This window comes from Zootermopsis nevadensis, unplaced genomic scaffold (assembly GCF_977971745.1).
Source record: "Zootermopsis nevadensis isolate Lab colony 2312 unplaced genomic scaffold, Znev_1.0 Znev_ptg000007l, whole genome shotgun sequence".
In the NCBI taxonomy this organism is placed as follows: domain Eukaryota; kingdom Metazoa; phylum Arthropoda; class Insecta; order Blattodea; family Termopsidae; genus Zootermopsis; species Zootermopsis nevadensis.
This window is the reverse complement of record NW_028259139.1, coordinates 8,231,807-8,244,760: the sequence shown is the minus strand read 5'-3', so window position 1 is coordinate 8,244,760 and position 12,954 is coordinate 8,231,807. Positions and strand designations below refer to the sequence as shown.

General features: G+C 36.7%; 1 protein-coding gene across 3 annotated transcripts in view; it reads right to left on the bottom strand.

The window, feature by feature from the left end:
• The window catches only part of LOC110829846 (zwei Ig domain protein zig-8), a 520,441-nt gene that overhangs the window by 432,917 nt on the left and 74,570 nt on the right, over positions 1-12,954 (bottom strand). For 2 of the 3 annotated variants that reach the window (XM_087344188.1, XM_087344183.1), the window contains exon 3: positions 6,013-6,115. The exons of the other annotated variant lie outside the window; for it this stretch is intronic. The gene's annotated coding sequence lies outside the window, so the exon portion shown is untranslated. The remainder of the gene's footprint in view (positions 1-6,012; positions 6,116-12,954) is intronic. 3 annotated transcript variants of the gene reach the window in all.

Genomic DNA, 12,954 nt, shown 5'->3' with positions numbered 1-12,954 from the left:
TTTCGTAATTTGTACAAAAACAACGAAAGGAAAGCTAAAATTTCACAAAATCATGGTGGTTACAGCACCTTTACACGGAACTAAACATTTAGTAACAAGAAGAAAAATGCTTGCAAAAATCAAACAAAGGAAATTAAATTTCGCACAACGGAAGTTTCACTACAATTTAATATGATCCTTTGTTTGTTCTCAGTCAGTCTCATCTTTCCTTCATATTTTTCGGTCAATATTTTGTGTACATTTCTTGTCTCTGCCGTGCGTGCTACATACCCGCCAATTTCATGTTGCATGGTTTTATCACCCTAACAATATTTACATCCTATAATTAGTTCAGTATAAAAAACGTGATTAGTTAATATGGAAACAATGTGTATCATGACAGAAATGAAGCTCAGTTTCGTCTGGATAATTAATCCGGTGACTATGATAATTACAATCAATTTATTCTGTACACTGTTATCCAAATATAACGATGTTTTGGAATTCATTTTATGCGGTCCATAATGAAGTAGGGAGAAACAGATTCACTGTGCTTGCGTGCTTGCGTTTGTGCACCCCCTCAATACACGCTAATTATGAAAACAATCATAACATGGAACAGAAAATTAATGAATGCGTTTCTAAAAGTGACATTATATATTACTGTTTATAACATATTTAAATTTCCGGCCAGCATATGACATCAATTTTACATTGTAATATTGTGATAGTCACATTTTCATAAACTCAACAAACGCTGTAAGCATCGGAATTCATACTAAATGAAATATAGCATCATCATTTTTTTAAATAGATTTAATATTTGATCCATGGGCATCAACAAACTTGGCCTTAAATAATTCTCGGTTAATAAAGTGCACACAGGTTAATAGCATGTCTTATTAGAAGTGCTGCGATGGGGTGAGACCCACTGTATATTCCCCAGATGATACATAAGTAAATACGAAGCAACCGTGGAATGACATTGGCGAGGAAAACCGAAGGACCCGCAGATAAACCCCTACCAGTGCCACTTCGTTCACCACAAATCCAATATGGACTGCCTAGGCACAAATACGGGCCTCTGCTGTAAAAGGCCAGTACCTAAAGGTAGCCATCTTACAATTCAAACTCTAACAAGCCCACACAACCATTTATGTCTCTTGCATTTTACACTTTATAAATGTCACAGATGGAAGGTGTGAACTACATTTTCACATCTTAAGACACTAGGTTTTACTAAGCAATAATTCAATAACTAGAATAATAAATTATAACAGAGAAAATAGTGTCTAACCAACTTAAATTTTACATTGGTTTATCCCAAAAACTAGTTTATTAAAACCTAAATTGATACAGAGGTACAGAAAGAGACTTTTAAATATGAATATATTCAGACTAGTAAGACAAACGAAGAAGTATATCGGTTTAATAATATTAAAAACGAAATATAAGCTTAAGAAAAAATAAGGTTAAATGTCTCTGTAGTCAATCCACTGATATAAACGTTTCATAAAAATATGGTACAGTTTCCATAGGTTATACGAAACGCATGGATGTTCAACATAATAATAACTCTATTAACCATTTCTCTCAGAATTTTTGTTATTTGCTTGCGGTAATGTTCATGCAAAAAATTGTGTTACATGTCTAGGGAGAGGCAAGGCGGAAATGTGTTATAAACACGTCATGTCTATGTCTCGTAAATCCTGTTAGATGGAAAATGAAATAATTAACAAAACAAATGAAGAGGAAATGAAGTGGATAAAGGGACACAGTATCTGAGAATCACTTGGTAACCTTCAACAACAAAAATACAACACGTGTGACAATTATCACGTATACATGTGCACAAACATTTCCATGGGCCACAGTCCTTGTGAAGAAGCTACTAACCGATTATCTATACAATATTTTATCTGCCTTTTATTGATCTCAAAACTTCATTATCATGTCCACAAGAGCCCACTACCGGTCCACAAACTTATAGCTTATTTATTTAAGAATAATTTCAATAGGCCATTATTCTCCCATATACAAAAACATCTTACAAGTAGTCTCTTTGGGTTTCTGGACCAAACACTTTATCAGCTGTCTGTTATTTAAAATTATTTTAATAAAATCTAATTCCGTGAAGCACAGTACTTTTTGAAGAGCTAATAGTATGCGGTACGCAAACGAGTCCGGAAGACGGTACTCTCAAGTAACTTTGGTAACGTTATGATTACATTCTAGACATCAGAACATTCCGAGTCTCCAAATAGTTAAATAAAGCCAAATGTATACATATATTCACATTCAATACAATGCATAGGTTATACTAAGTGATGAAGGTTCAAAGAAATGCGTCTGCTATTGTATGCGAAATACATTTTGACAAATACGGAACGCTGGAAATCTATTTGTTATGCATTGCGATAATTTCGACTTTACTGACATTAAAACATAATTTGCTGTATGCATTATTCATTTCATTAAAGAGAATAACGCATGAACCAGAACTAGCACGGCAGTTTTGTAAATGTACAAATATAAGCAAGCCCTCAACTGAGGCACGTTCTGTCCGGTGCTAATACTTTGATTTATACCCCATCTTCTCATTCTACCATGCATTACCTTACTTGCAATGACAAATGGAAACGCGTATTGATCAAAATATAAATATGAACTCATCCAAAAATGTGCATTCTGACAAAATTATCTGACCTCTATATTCATTGTAACTTTTGAATTTTATAGCAAATTTACAAAGGGTCCCTACAATTAAGTTTAATAACTTACAACGTATCCCAGCTTCTACTGTTATTAGTAAAAATTTCAAAGGGATCCTGAGACAGCTGGTAAAGATATTACCGACTGGTACAGACTCCAATGGATTATTAGGAACTTTATCGGCTATTTAAGAAAACCTCTAGGTTTCAAAACTTTCTGGCACAGATACTTATCAATTTTTTTCAGTTTCTGATTCCGAAGTAGTTCAGAAAGTGGTAATCTGGTAATGTCCTCAGTAAAACCGTGTACAGTGAGACAGGTTAGGCCAAGTAAAAGGCAGATTGTAACAGCAGAAACTTAATGAATATTCAAATTCAGTCTTTCTAACAGTTTCCGCTTGTGTTCTAATTTTATATGACGATTCTGTATACTGTTACATCGTCTCTGCGAATTCATAAGGTGCTATGTTCATCGTATCTTCTGCATTAAGTAAAGCAATCTGAATATAACCTCGACTTAGTCGCAGTAAAGTTCCCTTGAACAGAGTAAATGACATACATACACTTTACTTTCTGTGCCATTTCGCACCAAACCTCTTTATTTTCTCTTATTCCTTTCCACCCCATCTTCTCAACTCTTCCTGTACTCGTAACAACAGTTTTGTGCATCCAACCCCCCCCCCCCCCACCCCACCCTCGGGCCAATGTTTTAATCACGAAGGTTGGAAACCAAGAACCAAGACTGAGACTCCTCCCCCCTAGCAACTTTCTTTATTTCATCACAGAATTACCAATTTTAAGAAGCACTAAAAGAAGTAGCCTACAGGGTTCTGCATCTCACTTCCATTAAAACAAGCCATCTGCTCTTAAAGACGCCAATAAAGAAGTTATAAGGATTTACATATTTTTCGCTAGAAAGATACAAAATGTATCTACAACACGAGCCATGGATGTCATTACGGGAAGTGTTGAATCAGGCTGCTACTTGATTTAATGCGTCAAATCTACCCTAAGAGAAGTAACTGGAGGAATGTAATGGGTTTTGAAAATGCTATAACAAAATGGTATAAGCAGTCTGTTCTACTTATTCTTAAAATCACGACATTTACCTTCGTCTTTAAGACCGCTGGAAAGACAACGTGTACCACCAGATTACAAGTAACCTGAAGACAAAAGAAGGCCAACATCCGAAACGCCATGGTTGTAAATAAATATACTTAGAAGGCGAAATTCATTTGTCTGACATCTAAAGACGTAAATATTAAGGCACAAAAGTGAAATTTTAAGTGTTGTATTATGAGTGTAAAAACTGATTTCTCAAGTTAAGGCAAGAACGCAGAATGAGGGTATTTGAAACGCGGGTACTTAGCAGAATCTTTGGACTTCAAAGAGACTAAAAGAATACTGGAGAAAATTTCATAGGGAGAAGTTCCATAATGTGTACGCTTCACCATATTATTACGATGATCAAATCAAGAAGGATGAGATGGGTGCAGGGCGTATTGAGCACACGGATGGAAAATTTTGGGTTTAAAACCCTGAGGGGAGAAGCCCTTCAAAAGACCTAAGGATTCGATTTATGGGAAATGGTGTTTAAGGGTGTAAATTAGTGATCAGAGACATCCAAATACATAATTGACAACGTATAGTGCCAAGAACGAGACATGAACTGTTACAGCCTATGTTAAAGCAACGTATAAGCAACGACAAGATTGTAAGACAAGTTTATGACTAGAAATGCGTATAAGGCCTCCGGAAAGTGAAGCCAGCAGCTCAACTTTACCTTGTACCAACATTCAGACTTCAAAATTGATCTCCACGCCCCGTATTCGCCTTAATATTGTAATACGACGACGTTAACTTCGCCCTAGCTAGTCTGCTAATCTCATAACCACAGACAGGAAAATCAATTTCAGAAGAATTATTGTCTCGTACGTTTGGTTTGAGAGACGCCGTTCTAAGCCCGTAAAACGAATCTAATCCTTTGGTAGAGTCTTGTACTTAAAATGCAGTAAAATCACTAATCTTGTCTATTGACAGGTTCCAGCATCCGTTCTAAGAAAAGCTGGCGGAAGTATGTCTGCTTACCATAAATTGTCTCGTTACTCCAGTGGTATCACTCGCTTCTTTGGCAGCCGTATCTCGGATTACAGAGACACGGCTCCTGAATTTTCAATTTGCTAGGGTTCCCTTTGCTTGGAGATGTAAGAGCCTTGCAAGAAATTTTGTGGGATGTAGTTCACATCAACGATGCTGATCCTACCAGAAAGGGATTTGAAAAAGTTTCCTTTGAAAAAAAATAATAAGAAAGATCATAACCTGGCATAACTGCGACGAAACTTGTTAAAATGATACGGCCTAATTTTCTTTTGTGTTAAGATTGCGTAAAATATTTTCTCAGTTATGGTAATAGTATAATTTATGACCACAAAAAACTTGCTTTTAATACTTATTAAAAATTCGCCTCTCAACTAATTGCTTCATTTATACATCCATTCAATACTTTAAATTAACATATACAGCATAATAATTGGAAATGTAATAGAATACTCATGTTCTGAGGAACCTACTGCCTCCATCTTCAGGAAAAGACGAGTCAGAACTGTCACACGAGGCGTAAGCCAAAACGTGACTCACAGAGGTGATAGGTCCTTCTAAAATGTTAGTAACCGCGTACAAAACCAAACCATGAAGCCATAAACAACACCTGACAGCATTTCATTACTGGAGCCGTGTCCCGCTGCTGTAGCTGATGAACTGTTTGAAATCGTCGAGGCCGTAATTTCGACTGTTTTGTCGCTCGACGAGCCCTTGTCACAAACAAACATTACCTCTGCCCCGAAATTTCGTTACCAGTCGCTGTATTGCTATCGTATTCTATACTTCCTTGTCAGGATAAGCATTCCTTTAACGCTTCACGAACATCAGCTAACGATTTTGAAGTAATATTCGAGAACAAACACAAATTCTTCTCTTAAATATATTATGTACGCAACTGACCTGAGCACAGGCCTAGCAACTAAAGTGACCTTAACTCAAATAACCCGAGGGAGGTCGAGAGAGTTTATTAGACGAGGATTGGCCTGTGATTTTGGTACCGTATTACGTGTATGTAACTATTACTAGCTTGTAGCAAACCAGGTTCAGTACAAACTCAACGAAACATACGGAGCATTTACGTACGAAAACGTTTTTAAAAAAATATAAAAATAAATGTATATGAATATGGCGCTTATCAATCAAAATTATAATATACCCGTAAAATTCATTAGGAAATGCGCTTTAGCTATTGTTTCCATTTTAAAATTGTGAAACAACTTACCTGTATTGCTGGAACTGGTATCATGGTAACGTCTTGAAAAATTAATTCTGCGTTAAGGGTAGTGAAACGGCAGTCTGTAGTCAAGGAATCCGACAGCGGGTTTCTGGAAAGAAATTACACAGATCCTCATTCGACTGTTATGTCAGCTAACATATCGATCTCTGCTGCATTTCTCGACAATGCCAAGTTACTTCGTCAAATGTACCTATAATTCTCAACTTCTAGGTACACCGAAGTTGCAGTGACCTATTAACTCAGGGGTTACTGGAAAAAAAAAAAACGAAGTTTAAAATTAAAAATTTAGGAAAATCAATAAAAATATTTCCACTATCTAAACCAATAAAAATTCCTTGGCGGTTTTAATTTTGTCAGTGTATTTTAACATTATTCCCTATCTAGTTCCAGATGTTTCTGGTGGTCTCTGCCCTCCTGTTTTTCAGTCAGAACTTCTTGTGCTATTCCAATTATCTCACGCGCGTTATAAGCCTTGCGCATCATCATCGAAAACTGTAAGTTATTACTTCCGAAGCACTTTCATCAAAACTATTTTTACACTTCAGTTTGTTAGTGTTCTGCCTTCCGGCTCACAACCAGAAAATTCTCATCGGCAGAGTAGAGGTTTCATTTAGTCAAGAGTTCTTTCCGTTTCCAACTCCTTTTAAGCTGCTGATGTTGGTAGCTCCTAGTATAATTCCGGCCAGCTTTTGAAGAAATATTCTGTCCCATAGTTTTCGAATCAGAAAATAGATGCATTTCGTCAAATACTCACATCAAAAAATATTTCCAAATGAATTTGTAGATAGTAAAGAACTCTATATTACAAGCTATGTAGAAGACGTCTGAACGATGAACCATTTCTAAATAAAATCTAAAACGCTCGATCTGAACATAAAGGATATTAGGATATCTATTTTATCGACAGAAACCGCAAATACATGTTTTGAGCTTTGATGTTCTCATAGCGGCGAGTAGGAACATTACTGTCTTCTGGGTTGATGAGCCGTGGAGTCTGATTCACCGACGTTTCAGAGATGTTTACTGCCTCCATTATTGCTCTCATGATGGAGGTGGCATGAACCACTAAAACTTCGGAAAAATTTTACCTGACTACACAGCGCAGCAATCCTCATGGCATTCATCACCACAACTATATCTGCCCAGCATCTTTCAGTTCAGAGATTCGAGAGATTCCAGAGATGTGGACAAACACACAAGACATTTCAATTATAAATTCGGTTTACGAAAATAATTGCTGATATGCGTCCATTCCCAGAGCATTTAATTCTCATACAAATATGAAGTTCATATCGCTACAGTTTCAGTCATAAAGTCCAAAAGATTACTAATGCAACAATGCCAATTTCATTGTTAGGTATGTGCCGAAGTTTAAGTGAACAAGGTATTCATTTATATTCTTTTAATTCTTCTGGGGGTAACGAGGGTGAATTTTGATGCCGTAAAGTTCTATAATTCTGCTTTCCCGAATCTCCCTTTACTGCATATTAAAGTAAGTTTGAATGGACAAAAGTTTATACCGGATTTGACGCACAAAATACTATGTGCCTTGAGAAGTATAGATCGTTACTAAAGACGGAGATAAAACTATAAGAGTAATTACAGAGAAGCTAAATTAAACTTTTGTCGTATATTCAGAGTATTCAATTGTTAAGAAGAGATTTTCCTATACGGGAAACTTTTCCATTCCATAATGTTGATGTTGTAAAACAGAGAGATTACAAGAAATATTGGGGTTTCTTCAATAGAGCGAAAACTAAGTAAAAGAATCTTGTCAGAAGTGACTATTGTTCTATTTATGAAGTTTCACTACAGCTGTAGGAACATGACTTGTTATTCAACAGAGTTTCAATGCGAAACGTGGTTTCTCCATGAACAGAGAATCATATTATTGAACCCGGAAGACGGATTAATACTTTTATATTAATTCAGAACCACAAATTCATTTCTTTCTGGTGTTCTTAGCTTGAAGTTAATAAAGTACGATCAGAGGGTAACACAATCACCTATTAGAGACCTGAAATTCTCACGGCGGTGAAGATGTGGCCCCGTAGGTAGATAACAGCGTTTTTTGGAAAAACGTACCGTCTGTTTCTTCCGAGCACGTTTCTTTGCAACGTCGGAATCTATCCATAAGCCTATAAGAGACTACAACCCAGACGACAGCCAACTTCGTACTCACCGCTGTGAAAACAAAATCCCACCTAAACGCTCATTTCTGCTTCAAGAGATCACCACAAAATGGATAAGAATATATAGACACAGATATTTGTCTCCAAAAACCAAACATAACTATAGCAGAGGAATTAAATTTTACAAAAAAAAAAAAAAAAAAAGCAATGATAAATATTTATATTTACATTCGCCTTATTTTAAAAATCTTTCTAAATTCAAAAAAAAAAAAACACTTCCTGCTTTATATACAATTAGTACAGCAGTGTGAAACACAGGTACGTAATGTTGTACTGTCAATACTCATGTAAACAGCAGGCTGAACGTGGGAATGTCTCAGCTGTTCAAACTGTCAAGATTTCCTTCCATCCATTGGCACTATTGGCAGTTCTTCGTTGTCATTGATTTCCTGTATGTAAAGCCAAAGACCGACCCCCACCCCAAAGCAAAATGACATTCAGTCGCTGTACGCAGGAAGACAGATGAAGTTCAGTAAGATACTAGAAGGCAGAGGAACATTTTGTCGTCTCGGAAACATTTTCTTTATCTCGTATTTTTCCCTTTTCTTTCTTTTTATAAAACTTCATGTGATCGAAAGTCTCAATGCAGAAGAAAATTGTCCTCGATAAAAAAATAGCCCTAGGGAACTCCTGGACATCTTGCGTTATACTCGGCCTATCCGTGTGCTTCCCTGTTCGAAATGATGAGCAGCGCTATATTTTTAGTACTTCCATACGCAAACACGGACCACGTGAATTTGTGAGTGGTTTTCCTACATACTCCACACATTCCATGCAGTTTTTATGGAAGTCTCACAGTTTCCTTTTGGAAAACAAACGCGAACGAAAAAGAGAAACTTATTCCTCTGAGACACAGACGGAGAGAGTGACTGAAGTAAACAACTGAAATCTTCAGCCTACACGGCAACATTCGAACACGTAGCTTCCAAAACAAGAAGCAATATTTGACATTATTTTTGAAACAATACTAATATCTTCTTTACATTCCAAGATTGCTTTTAAATGTCGAGGGGAATCATGGATTTCAGAATTCCAATAAACGCCGTCCAAAAGGAATTAGTTTGCAACGAGAAAATTTTAATCATGAATACTAACATCTACAAAATCAAGTACAACACATCACCGACCTTTTGACCTTTAAAATTAATCTTCTACGAACAGTGCCAGACTGTGTTGATAGAGGTACTCATAGCAGTAAAGACCGTAAGTCAAATATTACAAACGGCACAGAACAAGCACATTCCACATCAAAAGGCTCCAGTATACCTTTAGGATACATTAACAATTTGATTTTAAAAAATAATTTTTGAAAACAGGAAACAAATCACTGAAGGTTGTATACCACAGTTTTCATGTTCTTTAACGGTTCTGAAGTTATATTAAATCAAGTGTTTTAGTAAATTAATAAGTTGATCACTTAGAGAGGCAACACGCGAGGGTCTTAACTCAGATATGACGTCAACAAGGAAACAAGGACTCCTAAGCATATCAAACGATGGGATGAGTACTACTTTATACTGGAAGTACACAGTTTGTATCCCGGCCGGGAATCAGTTACGAAGTCAAAGATAAAAGTTCATTCCACACTTGTCAATAACGACTAGTTTCGAGTTTTATTCATTGAGGCAATAATGTGTATTATAAATTATATAATGCGTCATAAAGATTTTGGTTCTGTTATCATCACTAATTCTTCTAAATGAAAACTTTTTTTACGTGTTTCTCTGTCCAGCCAAATACGTGTGTGCAAGTCTCCCATACCTAAGTCCATGTAGCATTACAACCCAGAAACCAATGCTGACATCTTTACCACCGTGAGTGTCTCAAATCTCACGCAGATTTTAAGTTCTCGATTTCTCTATTTAAAAGATTTTCCTTCGGGCGTAATCCTTTAATTTAAACTTTCAGTACTGGTCCTTAATCATACTTCCGTCCTCCTGTCATCTGTTACTGCCGCTATCCGACTAAAATGTTCCACCATTCCACTTTTCTCCGTCTAAAAATTGGTATTTTCCGTCCGTTCGTGTAATTCAGTAGAATAAATTATGTATTCTCTGTATATGATTACACATAAATCAGATGCATCTTTTTAAACCTGTGTCTTTAAAAGAACGTTGTAATTTTGGGAATAACTAAACAAATAGGAGATTTGTTAGTTTTGTCATAAGTACTCCAGACATCCGTTTACTTTTGATAATTGAAGACGAAGAATTTCAACTTGGTTCCAAACGCTGTGAGCGTTATTAAATAAATTAATAAATGAAGATAACACAACTCAATATAAGCCACATTAAAATGTCTTGTAAACCGTTCAGTTTCACAATAATTCATTTTCCTCTTTACATGTTCTACCACTTATGTTCACGAAAGTGTTAAGACAACTTAATGAGTTACGAAACCCAGAAGTGGTGAATCTCCTAAACGTTAGCATTGTCTAAATTCTATAACAACTGGGCTTTTGTAATCGTAAAGTTCCACGCGTTGTCCTCATTATAATCTTCAGGTCTTATTATCTTGCATTTTGTTATTATTCCAACCTGTTGTTCATTTCATTACAAGCCAATAGATCCCAAGAGAGTCCCTAAGAATATCTATCAGGTTCTAATGCCCTCCTTTCTTATTCTGTCAGAGCCATTAATAGTTAGTTTTGACGCTGCCTTTAAGAAACGATTATTAAATTGAAGATTGCCGTCTTCTGGGTTGTTGCGCTGTGTAGTCTGGTAGATGTTTACCAACGTTTCACAGGTCATACTGCCTCCATCATCAGGGCGATTCATCTACCAGACTACACAGCGCAGAACACAGAAATCTTCATACTTACCGCTGTGAAAACCTCAAATCACACGATTATTAAATTCGCTGTCCACGGAATGGACCACCGTAGTTCGATTCTCTACATGTAGAAGGATTCTTCTGTTCGCCAAGACGTCTATACCTGCACTGAGACATCTTAGACATCAGTTAAATTTTATCCGGGGATAAATTTTCATCAGCGTGAACCTTATCACATATCTACATGCAACGTCAAGGCGCTGTTTGTGTCGTGGCATACTACAACAACACAAGAAGTACTACATCTTTATCGTCCTGATTATGGCGGCAGTAATCACCTCTGAAACGTCGATTAATTTATACAAAACTGCACGACTCACAGTCATATGATCGTTAACCCTTTTCATGTGATTTAGACTGAGGTTCTTTGATGTCAGAGCGCTCAAGAGAATAATTAGACCTTAGAGGCACAACGTAACATGATGCTCAGGAAAAGTGCATAATGAGGAACTTCATAACGAATATAGAACACGGAAGTAGACAGAGAATACATTGGACAGAAGGCAGAGATGAGAAATACGTACAAATTTCGATGAGAAAACATGAAGACATGGTAGATGTGATATTAAAATGAATCTTAACAAAACGTGTTGTAACGATGTGGAATGGGTAATATGGTTCAGGGTAGCGACCACTGGAGCTCTGTTACAAACACAGTAACGAAACATGGGAATCAACACATGGCGGAAAACGTCTTGATCACCTGAACGAATACTACCTCAACAACCACTCTTCATCGTAGAGATACTGGGCGTGGAACACCAGCAGCCGCGTTAGTGAAAGAGATCAAACTGTGATGATTCTAGCAGCGCCGTCTGACTTGAGGACAATGCAGACCGCGGGCGTCCGTCTGCTCTCAAACAGCAGGAACTATGTTAAGCTCAAGAATATTCTCTTATATAATAGCTCTTCCAGAAAGACGTAACAGGATGACGAAATTATACATCTTGGTTCATTATGAGTCTTCATCGTAATCACTTTGACTTCTCTGATGACCTCTGATCTTAGGACTTTGATTTTCTATATATTACGCCCTAATGGCCGGTGTCTGTCTGTAGGACAAATTCTTTCTTCGCCTAATGGTTCAAGTCAATGCATTTGATTATATCTGTTTGTGGTCGCTTTCTCTATGTCTGTCGGCGTGGAGGTCAAAAAAAATGTATTTCTTTTTACCGATTGAACTGTGTTGAATGGATATAAAATATGACGGCTCACGAGAAAGGAAAGTATCGGTACAGTAAGCTGCTTCAGTAGTAAACCAAATACCAAATGTAATCCTGAGACAATATACTCCAGATATACTATATTTTGGCGGGAAATTAAATCCCTATCCCAAGTCATATTTACCTTCCTTTCACATCTAGGTCTTCGGAATGGTTTTCTTTTTCAAACATATCGATAAAAATTGTGTAAGCATTTAACATCTTCATCACGTATGCTTCAAGTCCTACCCATCTCATCATCACCAATTTTATCGCCTTAACAACGCTACATAACCTAAGTCCTAAAATAATCTAAGAATCGACTAATTCATACCCTACATTCAACACGAACAATTATTCTCCATAATTTAGATACATGTTTAAAATTTCCAAACACGTAAGGGGACAACAAAACCCTATTTTCTGCAAGACAGATCTCTGTGTTTTTTCATTCTCCGTGCAAGAAATATGAAGAAAAGTTACAAGACTAAATCTTCTCTATTACACTCTAAAATCCTCTTTTTCTTTGTATTCCTGCAACACTTGAACTAGTGTCTTCTCATCCCCTTCATGTGGTTTAAACAAAGATTTGCTTTACTTTCCGCTCCACTTGTTGAGATCCGATTACTGTCAGAGTTACAGCTTTATCCTTCCTGATTAAGGCCCATGTATTCAGCTTAAAGTGAGGTTGTTGTAGCTGC